A 9894-nucleotide genomic window follows, 5' to 3' on the forward strand; every position below is an offset into this window, starting at 1 on the left:
ACGCACGCGCGTGGTGAAGGAGTTGGGGGGTCGCGCTCTCCCTGCTGGAGGAACCGGGTCGGAGACACCTGCGCTAGTGACGTCACAGCCTCTCCACTTCCCCGAGTGTCCCAGTGTCTCCCGCAGCCCCGGGCCAACAATTCTGCATTTTAACCCGCATTATACAGTGACTGTACCTTTATATGTCTATCCAGTGACTGTACCTTTAGATTTCTATCCATTCCCCATTCCAAACAACCGGCGCCGGCTCCCAGCTGGTCTCATACACTCATTTGTACATTACACACCTGCCCACATGCCCGTGGGCAACACTATTTGCCCCTCAGTAAAGGAACATTTGCCCTGCACCTATACACTCACTCACACACATACATACATACTTACATACATACATACACAGCAGTGATACATGGGACACAGATACATACATTCATACATCATACATACATGATGCATTCATATATTATACTTACATAAATTCATAAATACATACATGCATGATAGATACATACATACCTACATACATACATACATGATACATACATACATTCATACATTATACATGATACATACATACATGATGCATTCATACATGATACTTACATACATTCATAAATACATACATGATACATACATACCTACATACATACATTCATACATTATACATTCATACATACATTCATACATGATACATACATGATGCATTCATATATTATACTTACATACATTCATAACTACATACATACATGATACATAAATACCTACATACATACATGATACATACATGATGCATTCATACATGATACCTACATACATGATGCATACATACATTCCTCTTACATCAGATACAGAGAGACAAATACCGTACAGGGTAAGATACATAGTGAACTAGAAGATGGCACATATATGGTAGAAAGACAGGTAGACAGACAGATAATGGCTAGGTTTATAGATAGATAATAGATAGAGTGATTGATAGACTGACTGAAAGACGACAGATAGGTAGAGAGAGATAGACTGATAGATGACGATGACTAGGTAGATAGATGTTAGATAGGTAGATAGAGGGAGACTGGTAAATGATGGACAGGTAAATAATTTAGATGATGAGAAAGAGATGTCTGATGAAACATTGGATAAGTGGTGTCTACAGGAGAGACTGTAGGCAGGTGCCCTTGGCAGAGGGTGGGATTGAAAGTCACAATAATGCCGGATTCATAGCAGGTAATAAAAGAGTTGGGTCTTGTGGGGGATTGGGCAAAGAAAATAGATCATTTTTGAACAAAGACCAAGCCAATTGACAGCAGAACATCTCGCAAAAGGTCTTCAGATGTTTTGCGATCAGATCCAAAATCTAGGTTGGCCTCTTTACCTCATAGCATGGTTACAAATATATGAAGACATGTTAATAGCAGTCGCTCCCCAGGGGTGCTAATAGTATCAAAGACCAGTGTCCAGGGGCCCACCAGAAAACATTAGGTTGAGGGCCCACTTTCCAAACTACTATACCTCCTCTCCTCACTCAACCTCTCTATTCTCCTAGTCTCTTTTCGCTACATACTATACTCTATTCTTCCATTATTACGCCTCTTTGTTTCCATAAAGAAATAGGGAATGACCATAAAATAGGCTAAATGGTTAGAAGCAAGAGGCCCACTGACACCTGGGCCCACCGGGAGTTTTCCTGGTATCCCGGTGGGCCAGTCCGACACTGTCTAAGACAATCGGTAACCATCCAACTAATATCTCACGCTAAGTGGCCTTCAGGCTGCCCCCCCATCAACTCCTTAAAGGATAAAGTCTCACAGTGTGGGAACCACCTGGTGAAGCACATGAAGATCCACACACTTATCAAGAACAGAAAAGAGACCCAAATTGGGATGTCCCAGTATTTTTCACATTGGACCAAGAAGGGATCCCACGGGGGTCCTATGCAGTGTGGACCACATACAATGCCCAATGCACCCCTCAGACAAACATTTTCCGCCCCAGCTGATACTAGGATAAATCAACTTGGACTTTGGTCGCCTCCAAATTTCAGTCAGCTGCAAATAGTGTATATAAGATAGGGACTATAGATTGCAAGCCCCACTGGGGCAGGGTTTGATGGGAATGATGTATAATCTCTGAATTGCCCCATTGGATTAGGTCTAAAATCAAACCTATTTAGCAACCTGCGGCTACTGGTATATAATACACCTTTCTGTGCCGGGCATAACAGCAAGTGGTCAGGGAGAGAGGGACATGTATCACAGAGCTATTACAGCTACTCAGTATTTAGCTCCAGCCGCCTCTATATCTCCTGCAACAGAGCAAAAGACCCCACGGGAGCACGTTCTGCCAGTACCAATCTGCACATGACTGCGGATCGGCTCTGCGCCTCCACCAAGCTCCTCACTTGTGTCGGAGGTCGCTGACCTAATGTTGCTGTGCTATAATGTGGCAGCAGCCGTCAGCGTACAACAGGCACCAACGTGAGGCTCAGCAGCCGGTTTCTATCTGCATCAGCGCTTATTTTTATCCTTCTTTCTCTAATGAACTTAATTATCAAAATCCATGAAGCGTTGATGGGTTTCTCATGCATTAATGTTCTCTCCTCGGAGAACCCACCATAAGCAAGGAGGAAAAACACATCTTGCTCCCTTTCGCTCTCTCACATTATTTGTATGTCCAAATCCTTACTCCATAGGGGTTGATTTGTGTTCCATACATTTCCCAGCATGCTAGAACTTTATCTTGTCTGCGCTATATAAATAAATGATGATGATGATGGGTCACATGGAGCATCCTGAACTTGCACTGGGAGATCAGCACATCCCAACACACTAGTCCCTGGTTCCTTGAGCATGCACAACCCCTTTCTGGACTCTGCAGTGTGCTTCTTGATGTTCTCATGTAGGTGCCCAACCTGTGTTGGACTCCTTAAATTGGGCAGTTACTCTGCACACCATGCCCAAGCTGGCTCTGTTTATACAGCTTCACGTCCAAGGCCTGTTATTGTGATTGTCCTTGTGGTTATCAACTCCATGCCTACTCCTTCTTGACCCCCAAAGAAAGTTCATGCTCCCCAAAAGGTTGTTGGTGAAGATCAGTGCTGTCAGGATTCTTCAATGAATCAACAGGAAAGAGGTTTCTAAGCAATTTCCAGGGTTACATTATAACAGATGATGACACTTGTGTGTTGTGTGTGACCTTACAAAAATAGTAGGTTTAGAGTTTATGATTACTAAGCAGTGTAGAGTTGTCCATCATGATGGTCTCTATACAGTGGTACTAATGCATTATGTTCTTGGTGATTCTTATCATTCAGGAGAAGCTTCAAAGTAGGTTCTCACCATGTGCTTTAGCTGATAAGTACAGTCCATCCAGTCTGCCTCAGACTTGTCCTTCAGAGAAAACAAGAACTCTAGAATGAGTCAGAAGACTATTGGCCCATGGGGCCAAAGTACTGACCTCAAAGACCTATATCTTCTCAGTAATCAACCAACTATGAATCCGGCAGGTTGAGCTACACGGTTCACTGGCCGATGTTGAACTTATTATTGGAAAACAATAACTTTGTTCGGATAGTCTACGAGAATATGTTATCTCAGGCGAGTGGCTCTACCATAATTACCATCCTAGTTCTAATTCTATACTTATTCAGTCAATAAACTATATCTCCTGCATGTTCTCCTACCACGAGAATAAATATAACCTTTAAAGGGATCCAAGGCCCTTATCGTAACCATCTACCAACAACAAAAGCATGGTGTTAACACATGACTCCAGCAATGGCAAAGCATACAAAAGGCATTATTCGTATGAGTGGGTTCACGGGGAGCCAAGTACCTCCAAACACTACAGAGATATTTAAGTGCTTTCTATTCAAAGACTTATTTCCCATGAGTGGTAGAGATTGAGGAGTCAAGTGGGGAGGGGGGTCAATTATCTGACGTACTGTATGCCTTTTCCAGCAGTGGCAAGGACTGACTGAAGAGATGGTAGTATAATTGTATTTATTGCTGGGACTAAATGGCTCCAGAAATGTACAAAAATTTCCACACAGGCAAATTTTGGCTTTAATGCAACCACTGGGGCATCTTAGTCGTACAGTGTAATCAGCCAAAAATTAGAAACAAGGAGAGCTCCCACGGGGCTCATGAATTAATTAAGGAGCTGACAGGATTTAGAAAACATAGTTTCGTTACAAATAATGCTTTCTCCAGCGTTTGTTACATTCCAGCACACTTTATTAGGGCTGCTCTACCTTTATTAATATTAATAGATTTGTGAATAACAAGTAGCTTCTATGCCCAGCACCAGGATTGGCCTCCTTTGGCCCACCAGAGAACACATAGAGGGCACACTTTCACGCAGACAGTGGTAAATGTAATAGGTCTTATATAGCCTATGGTGGACATAAGAAAGAGCTGAAGCCAACTGAGAGATCCTCCAGTACTCTAGAAGACAAACCCAATCATGTCTATGCCCTATGAATAATTTTTGTTATCCCCTTCCCTCTGCAGTTCTGTTGACTGCCTTGTTATATATTGAATATTCAATATAATATCTTTGAATTCTGTCTTTTAAACTCTACAAGCCCCAAATTCTTTCCTGACAAGTAGACACTCTTTGTATTTTAGACCATGCACCATATTAGTTGCCCTCTGTTGGAAAGTTTCTGTTTCATGTATATAGGTCTTCAACAAATCTTCCTATACAGCCTACTATTTCAAAGACTTCACTGCGTACCTGCTCACTTTGAGGCTGTGCCCTTAACGTCCTCTGGTATTGTTGGACTGGGCCACCTAGGGCCCTCCGGAGAACCTGACATCCAGGGCTCACAAAAATGATGGAAACAGTGCCAAATGCTGTAGCGGTTATATAGATTTATGGTGAAAATCAGAAGGGGTTGATGGATGAGCATTGTCCCATACTGGTTGCCACCAGAGCCTGGATCCAGCAGGAGATCCTCTGGTCTGACCCTGTCTTCTGGTGCTCATGTCTGTTGCCTTCACTTTCTCATTGAGGCTCTGGGTATTAATAAAAAGCAGGTTTGGCAAACCACTCCCATGGCTCCAGTTGTGGGAAACTTGCAACACTCTTGAAAATTTATAGCTGCTTTGGACAAGTTTATAGTCATCTCATTCCGAAGCCGCCAGCAAAGCCATTCATACAGCGGAGTCCTCGGAAATATTATGATGCATTCCAGTAAATATGTAATAGACCATCGGCTAGTAAGACTGTCTTCTCAATAAAGCTATTGATCTGCAACCATATAGCATATGTCATTTTCATATCTGCACAAGGAAACAGCCAGTTCATTAGCATTTATCATATTATCGGGGGGACATTTAATCTTTCAGAAGTAACTTTGGATTTTTGGGTTATATTTTTAATGTGACTTCATTTTTGGATGTAGTGTTTGTTTTAATAGCACATGTAGTCAGAACCAGCAGAGAAGTGAATCTGACTCAGTGAAGTAAGTGTGATGTCAGCAGGCAGCAATGATGTCATTTAAATTAGATAAACCTTTCGAAGTCATATGCTAAGCGATATTTTCGTTTTCCAATAGCTATAGTTAAGTTAATTGCTGGATCTAAATGAGAGGCTTCTTGAAGCAAACACACCAGCCTTCTGAAAGTCTCCTCCCCTGGCTCACAACTCTGTGTAATGAAGAAGTCGGAGTATCTCTGCGCAAATAACGATCTCATTTAATGGATTGTTATCAAACATAATATCCACGCGTCATCGTACCAGCGGCAAGTGTGAAATACTTGTAATGATCACGCATGAATAGGTGTGACTACACCTAAACACATTAGCTCTGTAAATGATGTCATTAAGTAAGTTTGCTCATTAGCGGCTTGTGGAAAATAACTTGGGTTTATAATGGACATCAATTCTATCTGTTGCAATTTGCCCTGTTTGCAAACCATGCAGCAGTTTGCGGTGTTAGAGAACTTCAGAGAGATCTTAATTGCAGATGCTGTTTTCCAGCAGGCAGAGGGTATTCTCTGTTGGTATAATTATTGTGTATCCATTCAAAAAAGTCGGTGCCCTCCACGATTGGTTGGGTGCGCTGGTTCTATAACTTGAGAACACAAGAATAAATTAATTTCTCATTCTGGGTCTACACAGAAAGATCCACTATTTTGGTGACACAACAAACAAGCAGATTTTTGTCTGATTTAGCAACCAATGCATGCCTATTCAGACTTGTTGGTAGAGGACCAAATAAGTTGAACAAGTCCCTGACCGCCAGGATTCTCTATTCTGCCAGATATCTGGCAGATTTCTGGGCAAATATAATTTGGGCAGGCCATTGTGAGTGCCCCATACATAGGCCAAAAGTATGTCAACTCGTTCTGCAGGGGTCAAGTCAGCTGCGCATATTGGGATTTCTGTGATTACATTTGTGATCATCTACAAGTCAATACGAGACCTCTGGGTAAAGCTGACCACAGACAGAAAGATCTACTCATGTGTCTCGGAGCCAATGAACAATTGTAGTGTAGTAAGTTTTGCTCAATAATTGGGCCAACAATTGGATGCCAATGTGGTTCTAGGCCAACAGGATCTTCCACTCTGCTCCAGATATCCAAACAAGCCCTCATTTGATCTTTATTTGGCATCATACATTGACCTACAGTCTGCGCAATGGCCCAAGGCCCAGCCTCAAGCCCACTCCAGCTGAGAATTATGGGTGACTGCTTGTTTAATGTTTTTTCAAAAGTGTATGCACATTCTTATTTACATCATTCTCATCCATTGTTAACGCCTGTTTCATTATTGACTTCATAGTGCCTTCATTGTAGCTGAAGCTTTCCCGCTAAGATTTAGTATCAGAGTCGTCATTCCATTTCCAGTAAATTATTCTGATGACATCATTAATTCCCCTGGTCGCTTCTAGACGGCATATCCTTTGTTCCCCCCAAATCAATACAGCATTCAGACTTCATTCAATCTTTCTCAGGAGTCTGTGTGATCTATATTCACTAAGGTTTAGGCTTCCATCTTTTTTCTGTCTCTTTTACCTTTCACCGACTGTTTTATATTTTGAGTTTAGAGTTTGATGAATAGCATTTTCCGAATGAATATGGAATGCATGTCAAACGTTGCTCTATGACTCTGTGCAGACTGACCTGCTAATCATAGTAATGTCATCTGAGACCAAGAAACCTTTGTTTTTTGCACTTTGTACATTTTTTGTGTAGTCCCTACAGACCAAACATACAACGAGGTTCCATCTTGGAGATTAATGTATGGTAGCTTATTTTTAAAGCAAAAAGGTTCCTTAAGAACAGGCATTATGTATATTTTGGGCTCTTTCAAGAGTCTGTAGGCCTCCCACGAATTGTTTTAGAATCCTGAAAGTCTCCAGGATTTTAAGATGTCAGATAGCTGGAGGCAACAAAGAGCCTCAAAAGGTTTTCTGCCCAGAATTTTTGCCGGGCCGTAGTTATTTTAAATAATGTTTTCCAAACGCTATGCCATCTCTATTCTAAATCTCAGCCTGCAATATTCCCATAATTGGTTGGAATTTGATAAATCTCTTTGCAAAACAAACACTTGAAGCCTATGCCGGTTGTTAGGCAGAAGACGCCACTGTTGTTGTTCCAGCCATTCTGCTGAAAGAGGGTTTTATTGCTCTGTTATCTCAGCACACAAGTAGTATTATAGCTGGGCAGCTGACTGATATGATCAAAATAAAGGGCATAAATAAAAGTTTTTTGCAAAGGAAAACAAACCTGGCATTGGAGGAATCGCTCGGTGCCAGCTCTGTGCAGCCCACTCTGAATTCTAATTACGATGAAAATCATGCTCTGTATTAGCAGCAGAATGGAAAATGGCAGGAGTCTGATTTATGTCAGAACCCAGTGCAGCAACAGCACTAACTGCGTTCCAGCAAGGATAAGAATGAGAAAATCCCCTGACTAAAAGGCAGAATGCCCCCTCGCTAGCCAAGGTTAATTGTTTTTTTTTAAAGATTGAATTGTTGCTTGACATTCCATCAGTCAGGTGAGGAAATGATCAGGGGAAGCTTTCTTTTTCTAGAACATGACCAAAAACTTAATCATGCATGCAAGAGAACCCACCAATGAGATTGCTGCTAACCACCACTAGGATAATTTGCTGTTATGTTAAATAGGGAGATTATTTTAGGGAGATTAACAGGCCATTTTGGCTTTATATCAGGAGGGAGGACAGTTTTGTTGTTTAAAGCTTCAAGTTCCAGTTGTAGGGTGTTAGCAGGGATAGAAGTGCAAGGTGGTAGCACCCGGACAAGGTTTGGCTGGCTGGGAATGAGTGGGGCATTGGAGGTGTGTGGTCAGTGTGTTGGCACTGGACCGTTATGTCTCCCAAACATTGGCTGAAATATCAGGTCGGCTCAATTTAGCCTCCAGCTTGTATAGCCATTCTATTGGTACCATATCTTTGCATGAAAGGGCAACTAACACACCTATAGAATAGCTCAGCAATTTCACAACCAGAGATTTAGAAGAGATGAATATTCTTTCTCTTTCATTAATGAGAAAGTGAATATTGCTCGGTAACATGTGGGCTGGCACTCGTTTCTACTTCTCATTTCTTCATTTCTGTCAGCTTCCACAGCCTCTTGTAATTAATGCTGCCCTTTAGGATAAAGCTCATTAATAGCTTTCCAGGGCATTCCCCAGACCTTGTGCAAAGCATATAGATATTTAGTATTTGACTGGCATGGCCAATTGCAGCTCATTTTTTATCCTACAATAACACGCTTAGCCAAGATGCCTACAGAAGATTACATTTTAATATGTGGGTCAGGACAAAAATCAGATTTCAAAGAGAAATATCCAGCTGTCGGCGATTCTTAACTATGAAACATTAATTGTGGAATAACTGGCTGGCTTCTGCACTACCTCTTGGGCAGCCCAGCTGTCAATCCTTACTTTATGCCTCCTGTAGGAAACCAATGAAGCCCATAAATGGGTTAAGCTGCTATTTCTATTAGAGCACCTAAGGCTTTATCTTCTCCCCCACCCCTTCTCGTGGTTCTGTTCATATCTACCCTGGATCACACCTGCTTATTTAGTATTTTTATTTACTACCCTCATTGTACCTCAAACACCCTCAGGGGTAATGTGACGTTTGGACTGATTCAATCTAAACCGATTAACAGGCCAAATTCAATCAGCCTCTCCACTCTAACGTAATATCTTTCAGATATGAATAGCTATGCCTCGTGGCTACTGTTGCACTCTACTTACCTGAGCCTGGGCTCCTTTGCCTAATGTCAATAACTCTTTGGTACATTATCTCTGTGTTTTGGTCACCTTTAAAAGGGTCCCCGGTTCAATGTGCCGAAGTCGGAGCAGATGTTTTGGTCTGTGTGGTCCTTGACTAGTCATGTATGTCTCCTAGCCTTAAGCTGGCCATAGATGCACAGATCCGATCGCTCGACTCCTCAAAAGATCGGACTTCCCCATCTCCCAACCTGCCACTAACCAATTCACATCAAATAAAGTAATTTAAGAACAGATCAGCTGATGTTCTGCCCCTGACAGCAATCGTATGAAAGTTATGTCCGACAAAGCTGAAATTCGTACGATCGGCAAAACTTGCAGAGAATGCATGTGTGGTGGGAAGACCATTCCAGTAAATATGTAATAGACCATCGGCTAGTAAGACTGTCTTCTCAATAAAGCTATTGATCTGCAACCATATAGCATATCATGTCATTTTCATATCTGCACAAGGAAACAGCCAGTTCATTAGCATTTATCATATTATCGGGGGGACATTTAATCTTTCAGAAGTAACTTTGGAATTTTGGGTTATATTTTTAATGTGACTTCCTTTTTGGATGTAGTGTTTGTTTTAATAGCAAATGTAGTCAGAACCAGCAGAGAAGTGAATCTGACTCAGTGA

This window comes from Xenopus laevis, chromosome 8L, assembly GCF_017654675.1.
Source record: "Xenopus laevis strain J_2021 chromosome 8L, Xenopus_laevis_v10.1, whole genome shotgun sequence".
In the NCBI taxonomy this organism is placed as follows: domain Eukaryota; kingdom Metazoa; phylum Chordata; class Amphibia; order Anura; family Pipidae; genus Xenopus; species Xenopus laevis.